This window comes from Pangasianodon hypophthalmus, chromosome 17 (genome assembly GCF_027358585.1).
Source record: "Pangasianodon hypophthalmus isolate fPanHyp1 chromosome 17, fPanHyp1.pri, whole genome shotgun sequence".
Classification (NCBI taxonomy): domain Eukaryota; kingdom Metazoa; phylum Chordata; class Actinopteri; order Siluriformes; family Pangasiidae; genus Pangasianodon; species Pangasianodon hypophthalmus.
Window position 1 is genome coordinate 21809445 of NC_069726.1, and position 10901 is coordinate 21820345.

Genomic DNA, 10901 nt, shown 5'->3' on the forward strand with positions numbered 1-10901 from the left:
TCATTCTACTGTATACTTGTGTATGTCTCGAATGACAATAAAGCTCTCTAATCTCTAATCTAAACTATTAAACATTTATCTACTGTATTTACTATACTGTAAAACAGTGTTACTGAGACCTGTTCATGAACAGTCCTCAATATAAAACTCTTTAATATGCATACTTGTTAATAGTATACACTTTAATACACTTAATATCACAGCATGGTTGAATTCTCGAATCTGATTGGTCAGAAGGCGTGCATTATTTTTTGTAAAACAGCATAGTTAGGATAGCAGTTTTATTTTATTTTATTTATTTATTTATTTTTGTTAGAAGACATTTCTTTATCATTTACTGAAGAAGTAAGCACTTTGTAACAGTCAAGCTGCTTTGCAAAGTTTCCCAGTCTTCAGGACAGAGGAGTTTACACTTTCCAGGTTCTCGGTAAAATGACAAGCTGCATTATCTGAGAGGGAGACAGAGAGAGAGAGAGAGAGAGAAAGTCTGTGAGAGAGAGAGAGAGAGAGAGAGAGAGAGAATGAGATGCTGGTGAAAGGAATGACTGTTTATCATGGCTACACTGTAAGTAGAAACAGGATTTAACTTGTCTCTCGGATGTTCCACAATATTAAATCTTAACTACAAGCTGTTAAAATGTGTGACGTGTCATTCATTAATAAATTCAACATTGTAATTGTGGGCAAATAGCTGTGGTATAAGTGGAATAGTACACTGCAGGCCATGCTGTTATATAAAGATAATCCACGTCACGTCACGTTGTGCCGCATCACACCCCCCAGCATGCATTTCTGCCTACAACCACACCGTCTGTCGTGTATTATTGTTTATTTAATAAGCTGTTTCATAAAATAAGAACAACCTTTTTATTTAAATGATTATACATAATATTCATTATACATTCAAACCTATTTGAATAGATAAGTTACTAAAAACATAAGATTGTCAGTTTAGAATTCATGTCATATAGAAACATATGGTCCTAAAAAGGCAGAGACCCACAATGCATCATCCACCAGGCCTCATTTCATCGCAGGCCTGCCACACTGGAGGAGGAAGAATTATTTTACAAATCCCACCCACTCCCTTCTCAGTTACAGAGTGTGTCCATAATACTGCTCCTCTACATTTCACACACGCTCCAGTCCCTTTACTCAAACCTTCACAGAGGCGACCCTGGGACATGCTGGCAGCCCCATACAACCCCGAGTCCTCTCCAAACCAGCAGGCCGTTCCATACTCCTGAGTGACGATTGCAGATCATAACCTCACTGAATTACTGAGGGACCTTCAGTGCCTGACCACAAGTAAGCAACCAGACAGAAGGAACTGCGATGAAATATGGCTCGCCACAGGGCACGCTTCATGATCCATGAGAAACAGCAGAGAGGAAATGCATTCAGATCTTGCAACCCAAGCGCTCTTTACAGGGGAATGTGCATATTTCATAAAAATGGAGAAACAGCTGCGACAAAGAACAAATTTCACACTTCAGTGACCGCTGTATTTGCGCATACTTAGTAGTGAACATGGACGGGCTTGAGACGGTGTGCGAGTAGCATTTGCTTCAAAACAGGAAACGTGAATTGTTTACTTCCCTAAAGACATATTTGATATTTTATAGTTTTACTTCATTTCCATAATGCAATCTATAGAGACCTTATAGAAAGTCATCATTGTTGAGCATATTGAGCATTTTTTCTTAGGATTCAGGATATTTATTACCATATGCACCAGCTTCCTTGGACATGGAAATTCTTAGTTTGCTCATTTTCATGGATGCCGCAGTAGAGAATAAGGATAAATAATAACAAAAAAAAAAAAATTAAATAAAAGGCAATGTGTCAATTGTGAAATATATTGTGCAGCATTAGAACAAGATAAAAAAGTCATAACATTTGGAGATATAAATAATATAAAAAAAAAATTGGACATGTTGTGTAAAGACCACGCTGCAGCATTTTTATACATTTTGGTGGCATGTGGGGAGAAAACATTCATCATGAAGCAACAAGTACAATCTAATCATCCAGATATGACAACAGCTGATGCCAATGCAAACGCCACATGACCATGAGATCCTTTCTTGAAGATGCAGAGGTGTTTTTTTTTTTTTATTAGGTGTTTTGAGGTGTGTTAGGTGCTCTGAACTGTCTACAGCAGGAGCTAATGCAAATACATCATTCTGGCTTTAGTGTCTTTAGCCTCATTCATTTATCTTCAGTAAGTGCCTTATCCTTATACTGGGAACACTGGGAGTGAGGCAGGAATCACCACACACTCACAGAGCACCATATACACACACTTTTACACAATCACACACACCTAGGACTGGAAAATCCACACGAGGAGGACATGAGAAACCTCTGCACATATAGTACACAGGGGAGTCCCTGGGTTTAGATGAAAAAAAAAATGTAATGCTTAATACTTAGAAGGAAGGAAGAAAGGAAGGAAGGAAGAAAGGAAAGAAAGAAAGAATTTACTTACTTACCTACTTCATTCTTTCTGAACTTACCACTTGCTTGTTTTATTTATATAAAATTAATAATTTTGTTTGTTTCTGTTTGAAGATGCATTAATCATCATCAAATCATCATCAATCATCACATCTGTTTTCAGTAAGGTTAATAAGTTCAAGTGTCAAAAAACAAATTTTGCCCTTATTTTAATTTTTTATATATATATATAATATATATATTTTAGTAATCTTAGCAGTTGTAATAATAATAATAATAATAATAATTTTGCTACATTTCTATAGTTCTATAGGCAAAACTACGAAAACTCCAGGGCTAATTAAGTTCCTCCTTAGAGCCTTCAAAGGCTTCAGAATAGACGTTTGACTCATTGTCTCCACCTCTCCCCCAGCTCCATGATTTTCTCTTTCTGTCTCTCTCTTTTTCCCACCTACATGTGTCAGTTATCCACTCAGGGCTCGTTAGCTCAGGCTGCTTCCCTTTACATTCCCTCTAATGGCCACTAATAGCTGTATTTAACGTTAAGTGAAATATCGATGGGTTAAACATGCATCGGATTCATCACGTCTCTCTCAAAAGTCTCTCTCACTGTCTGTCTCAGTAAAGGTTTTCAAAAGGAAGATTAAAGCAGATCTAATGACACCCCGATCTAAAAGCCAAAGTGTGAGCCGGAGACACCCACTGCGTGAGAAAGCAGCAGGTGTTCATCGCTTCGTGTCTCCAGCTATACCTTATAACTTAAAGACCAGCTCGTACTGAGGATATTTATAAACGTCTTCATTGCTTAAAGTGTTTCTATGGGAACTGAGCATGTGATGAGCTTAAAACATAACCATCAAACCAGTCATGGCTGAAATTATCCCTGGAATATGCTTAAAGCCAAAGGAAACATTTATTATAAATATCATTTGCAAAATTTTACTAAAATAAATACAGTATGTTTAGTGATAAAATAAAACTCTCAGACATGTAGGCAAAATTATTATAAATATTATTTTCAAAATCTTACTAAAATGACTATAATATTGGTGAAAAAAGAAAACTAAAAAAAAGATGTAATTGAGGGAAATTATTCTAAATATTATTTGCGTTATTTGTTACTATAATGAACACAACCAGTGCTGATATATTATCGGTTCTTAAATGTAAGTGTTAATGTTTGATACCAACTGAGGCCATGCAAAGCATGGTAGCATGACAGCATGCAGTTCCTCAAGTCCTGGGATCAGGAATTTTTCTCCGAAACAGTGAATAAACACCGAAACTGAAGTGCCACAGATTCGGAGCAGTGGGTGGTTGTGGTTATGGCTCTTTGACACATGGCTGTAGATAATGAGGGATGCAGTGTGTAAATAATGACTCAGCCTCAGAGAATGTACTGGAAAATGTTACAGTATGTATGTGAAATGTCCGGTAGTTGTAAAAGACCACAGCCAAATAACATGAAGGAGGCCGCTGTCATAGTCCGGTGTTCTAAATATGACAGTGTGAATTCAGCTTCTCTGTGGCCGAGTCATTATTTACACACTGCATCCCTCATTATTTACTGTTAAGAGTAAAAAAAAAACAAAAAAAAAAACAGGCACAAGCAGCAGTTAACCAATTTGTTCACTACACCAAAGGACTGTGTTTTGCTTCTATTTTTTTTCAGTTAAGAGTTCAGGGGAATTGGAAGATATTTGTTTTCTCAGAATGCATGCGTGCAACTAGGACATCTTTTGGTCCATATGCAAGTATGTCACTTCTTTGGGTCATTTAAAAATAATAATAATAATAAAAATCATCCACAAGCATCATCCACTCCTACTGTAGACATTTTTTTGGTATTTTGTAATTTGTGGGAAAATTTTCAAAAGAATTTTCTTCTGAAATCTGTGCAGCTGTGTACACTGTGTTCCTTGTATAGCTCATAGACTTTTTTAGTTTCTAAAAGAAAGGTTCCCTTTGTATTTTTCATTTTTATTATTAGGTTTTTCCCTCCATTTAATCCTTGGTGGACTTCTTGGATTTGTGGTCACATACAATACTTGTCCAAATGTCTGAGAGCACTAATGAAAATGCTTCTATATTGCATTCTTTCCTAATTGAATATTTTCAGTACAGAGGTTATTATCAGGAACAACTTGAGTGAAAAATAGAATCTTAGAAATATGTACATGAATTTCAGAGTTTCTTAGTATTTAGAACATCCCAAGTTTGCTTTAATGACAGTGTGCACTTGAGATGGTGTGGACTCCACAAGTTTCTGTAAAACCTGATGATCCGTGTTAAATCCATTAATCCATTTAATAAATTAAATAATTAAATCCATCAGAACTCATGCTTTAATGGAAGAGATAAGACTCAAGGAAATCTGATGTTTTGTACAACAGAGTTAATGTGGTCAATATTACAAATGTGCGATTCGTGCTATTCAACATTTCCTTTTTTTGTATTATACTTTTTTTTTTAAATGGACAAAAGAGAAAAAGAGATTTTCCAATGTGCTGTCAGATTCTTGGACACTGCTCTGTGTCTTTTTCCTAGATCTAATGATGTGACAGTTGTATTTTTTAGATTTTAGCAGTAAAATAGTTTTGAAAGCATTCAGTTGAATTGACTGATATCTGCAGATACTCTGAATGAGCTGGGATTCTGTGCTTCCTCACTTGGAGGTTATTTGGATAAAAGCATCTGAGCAATGGATTAAATGTAAATACTCACACAGAAACCAGTAAAAAAGAAACAGCTTCAGAGCAAGGGCGTTAATAGTGTGCTGTCACCCCAAAGAGAATTATTGTTATAGTCCACCTTGCCTGCCTGTGCAGTCTGGGTAATAAACAGCGTTTGCAAAAAAAAAGAAAAAAAAAAAGCCACACTGCAGAAAAAGTGTTTTGAAAATGTTTATTTCTACTTATCCATCTTGCAGATATTGTGGTTCCGCAAATGCATCATTATCTTCCTTTTTTTTTCTACAATGCATCATGGCTTAAGTGTCTGAAGTGTCAGGCCGTGTGCTGAAAGTGCTGTCTCGAGTGTGGTTCTCATAGCAGTGATTTAAAACTGTAAAAATGCGCTCAGTGATGATCACTCCACTGCGGCGGGGTTTTAATCTGAGCCGCAGTCGTGCCACTCACCAGCTCGGGTAGACACAAGGGCCTCGGTGAGACGGCACTCTGTTTACTCAGCAAGGAACGTATGGCTGCTTTCATTTTTCAGCAGGACGCATCAATGGGACGCCAACACAAAGGCGTGCGGCATGACAGGCAGCAGCGGAACAGAAAATATGGATAAAAAAGAAAATGAGAGAAATATCTCACTTCCATTGATTAGTCTGAGTGTGTTGTGTTTTCAGGATGTTGAGGGAGGAAACAGGAGTGGCACAAATAAAAATATCATGTCAAGGCAACGATGCTGTAACAGAAAGAACAGGAAAAAAAAAAAGTGAAAATCAGCATTGGTGATTTTTTGCCATCCAGAATATTTGTAAGGTTCAGCTTTGCAAATTGGATGGGGGAATTTGCTTCCTGCTGACATCCTGCCCTGACATGTCACGCTGCATAAGCAGCCCTTGCTTTTTTTTCCTGAGAAATGACAGGAAACAGCGGGGAAAAAAAAAACCTTGGTTGAATTCCCTAAAGTAGCCACTCAGGCACGCACCATCTTTTTCTTTTAGTTTCCTTCTGAAAAAGACACCTACAAAGAAAATGACATTACACCACAGTGCTGCTGAATTCTCAAGTCTGATTGGTCAGAAAGTGTTGATTCATTTTCTATAACAGCAGCTCTGACAGTAGTGCAGCTGCAAATCTCAGGTCTATATGAATCCACTCATTCTAGTATGTTATTGTTTCTATAGTAACAGCTCACACAGGGTCATCTAAATGCTGAAGCTTTCTGCGAAAGTTTCATAGTGTTAAATGTAACTATAAATATTATGTGTCATTCTTTGATTAATAACATTAAAAGCACCTGCCTAATATTGTGTAGGTCCCCCTCGTGCCATCAAAACGGCTATGATAGAAAGGTATCAGAACACACAGTGCACTGCAGCTTGCTGTGTATGGGGTAGATGAATTATCTACCTAAACACTGCTGCAGACCAAGTACACCCCTTCATGCCTCTTTCAGCAGGATAATGCGCCCTGCCACACCGCAAAAATTGTTCAGGAATGATTTGAGGAACATGACAAAGGGTTCATGGTGTTGACTTGGCCTCCGAATTCCCCGGATCTCAATCCGATCGAGCATCTGTGGGATGTGCAAATCTGATCCATGGAGGCTCCACCTCGCAACTTACAGGACTTAAAGGATTTGCTGCTAACGTCTTGGTGCCAAATACTACAGAACACCTTCAGAGGTCTTGTGGAGTCCATGTCTCGACAGATCAGAGCTGTTTTGGTGGCACAAGGGAGACGAACACAATATTAGGCAGGTGGTTTTAATGTTATGGCTGATCGGTGTGTGTGTGTGTGTGTGTGTGTGTGTATGTGTGTGTGTATATATATATATATATATATATATATATATATATATATATATATATATATATAGGAGTACACTATGTATAGGAATATAGTAACAGTAAAATATTTTAGACAGTGGTTTACAAAAAAACAGTGGTTTAACAGTGGCTTAAAAAAACACAGTAGAAATCAGTTCATCTATAATTCATGATGGATTTTGTTTTCTGAATAACAACGGCTTCTACCTTCATCTTGGAAGCCGGTTTAAGCTGAAAATGTTATACTTGAAATGGTATTTAAGGATGTGTTATACAGTGTTCTAACAGAGAACTCATTAACTTTGTTGTCTATTAGTAAAAACATAACCAGACACAGTGTCTCATTAATTAAAAGTGTGTAAAAATAACACCTACAAAAACAATGCAAGTGCAAGTTGATTTACTTATAAGCCCTACTGAGGATGTTTTTTTTTTTTTTTAATGAGCGAAATAGTGTGTCCTGTGCATTTTACATGTGAGCCTTAAGGGATATGTGATATACAAGAGGAAAACAAAGGGCGGGAATTATCACGGGAAAATAGGTGCTGTAAATAAGGTGCACGTTTTTTTTTTTTTTTTTTTTTCTGTCGGACTGGGTTGATGTTGCTTTAGAGCCGACTGAAACATGAGTAATAACATTACGTGACACACAATAAGTTAGTAAACTAGCTGGCAAAGTTAGGCTTTGTATAGCTAGCAAAGTTACTGTATTTAATGGAAAATTAAAACAAGGATATAAAATTGATTCATTTTCAAGGCTCAGTGCCAAATAATAATACAATACCTTCCCTTAACAAATTACTTTGGAATCTGAAATCTGAAAATGTGTGAGCAAAATGATAGCTACACCATAAGGTAGTAAGCTAGCTGGAAATGTAAGGCTAAGTATAGCTAGGTATTAGCTGGAACATTATCATGAAACTGGTTTGTTTTCATTGCAAAATATTATATATTTTCCAAACACTTTGACAAACTAAAGCTATCAACGTGAAGCTAATGTCACCATTTGGGAAATATATTGCACAGTGCCCCTAGTGGTCAGTAGCACAAAATGGCCATCGGACATATGAATAAGCATAACAAGTCACTTAAAGAAATGCAAAGAACATGATAGTAGGTTATGTAAGATTACCACAGACTGAAAATCACTTTGTAAAAGAGATTTATTTATTTTATTATTATTTTTTTTTTTTTAAATCTGGGATCTTGCCACGGAACATGCTGGCATAAATTCTTTGGTAAAAACTGTCTGGACATCCTACACTAACTTCCTTCCTCTCCCTCACACATCTGCACAACTGCCCCAACCCTCTGTGCTGCTGATCTCAGAACAGCTGGAGGCTTTTCGGGGGGTTTGGGATTCAGTGGGTCAGTGTGTGCTGAGGGACAGGGAAAACGTTTGTCTTAATTATCCAGCTGAAGCAGCACAGCTGTCTGGTCGCTTCATGAAATTGTGTCTGAGCCTCAGATTATGGATCAGGCGAATTCCTCTGGGTTTACTGCCTGACCGTCTGCCTCCGTACTGATCTCTTCATCAGCGCGTTTCATCGTCAGCTCCCTGGAAGGCGCTCCAGCTACCCACAATCCCCCCCTCACCCCTCCTAAAACTATCTCACACTATCTGCAATATAAATTCTGGAGCGTCTGGGGAAATCTGCCAAAAAGACACGATCCAAATTGCAACAGAATCAAAAAGACAAAAATCAAGCGTGTATTATACCTGATGGTTTTGTTTTCTTATGATATTATCCACTTAGCTAATTAAAATAAAAAAGAATGATTCATCTCCTACAGGGGCTACACCGATATCTGCTTCAGAAATTACATGCTTTTGAGTTAAAGAAGAATTTCTGAATCATTTGGACCATGCTAAGAAGAAAACTCACAGATTTACTAGAATGCAGAGCTACTTTGGACTTTTTGAGTTGTACATTTACATAAAGCTACGTGACTAGACTATGTAAAAGACACCTCGTGCTTAGATATAAATTCCCAACCACCATAAGGCTTTGTGCAACATCTGTCACAACATCGAATGTTTTTTTCAATCTGCTCCTTGGGGAGTTCAAGCTAATCTCAAGTTCTATTAAGTTCCAGCTCTAAACACCTGAACTAGGTAATGAAAGAAGCGAAAACTCCTTATTTTTACCTGTTTTTCCTCAATTATCACCTCTATTCTGTTATATTTATTTGTGTGTTTGTATGGGATGAGAGCGACCGGGTGTAACATGTGCTCAGACTTTATTGTTAATGGCAAACCCAAAATCATCATCATAATCCATAGCATTTGTCAGAACATGACACCTGGTAGGCAGCATCAAACCAGGATAATCCATGAGAGTAAACCAAAAGGCAGAAATGCATTGAGAAAATGAGAAACATGAAGTAAAGCTTAGCGGTGAGACTTCACAATGAGACACAAGAGGGAATAAACAGACAAACTAATTAAAGTCTAAACTTAGAGCAATTGCTTACATGATGGAAAAGACTAATGACAGGATCGGGCTGAGACAGCACCAGGATAAGAGCACAATAAGAGCGTGAGCTGTAAAAAGCACCGCTAAGGGGATTTATAACACAATGAAAGGGAAAAAAAGCCCAAGATCTTGAATTATCACATATGATAATACACGTGTGATTTTTAGCCACTTTCACGCATTTTTACATCAAGTTCACACGTTTTTATTTTCACATGCGATTTTCTTCCCACATGATTAATTTATTTTCACACTTTTTTTTTCATGTCTGATACTGTATAGTGATTTATTTTCAGATTTCTTTACACATGACTCATGATTTTTACACATGATTTATTTTCACATGTGATATTTTATGCATGATTTAGATTTTTTTTTATTGTTATCTTTGTTCGTGATGCACATCATGATAATTAATTTTTCCCCTCTGTTAGCTCGCACTTCATCCAAAAAGGGGATGTATTACATATGTCAGAAAACTACAGAAGTATTTTATTAGTTATGTTGCTAAAAAAAAAAAAAAAAAAAAAGTGTTTCCTGACTGACAGGAGAAACTTTAGTCTGTCTGCAACTCACACACTAGCATCAAGGCCATAATGCTCAGTTTAATCAGTTAAAGATTTTCTAATTTTCTCCTTTTTCGCTAAAAAGACCATACCATACCCTGAATATCTGTATGTGCTTTCCAAAGGCAAAGTATCAATAAAGCATGTATTAATGAATGAATGAATGAATGAATGAAAATAACTAAAAAATTAAATAAATAAATAAATAAATACATTTTAAAAAATATTACCCATTACCGTCATTATTATTAATGTGTACTTGGGGGCAAGAACAGAATAATTTAAACTCTGGACTAATGGCGGTATTTACCAATGAAAATGAACTTTGTGCATTAAAAAAAAAAAAAAAAAAAACCTGACGCTTGAAATTTACTAAAGAGTTCCAAAAAGCTTTTCGTACATATTAATAAGGTGATCAATACTCTTCTGCATTTTTGCCTCATTGCATATGCATTTAAGCTCGTTTCCCTCTGAAGGGCCAACATAGTGGGTGGAGATTATTGTCCTGAACCATCTATTCCCATCAATCAATGTGATAATGTGTAATTACTCACTCTGGGCACAAACTGTGTAACGGCTGCTGTTATTTTTGGCTGAAATATCAATGACTATGATGAGAGTATCACATCCGAATCCACTGCCAATCCAGGAGCCATCGGAATCCAGTATATATATATATATATATATATATATGTAAAAAAAAAAAATATATATATATATATATATATATATATATATATATACATTATATTCTGAAGTCTCCCTAATAATAATAATAATAATAATAATAATAATAATAATAATACAAAGATGAAACCACCACCACCATCATCATCATCATCATAATCACCTGTACATCACTCTGGATAAGGCCAATTGTTAAATGCAGAAAAT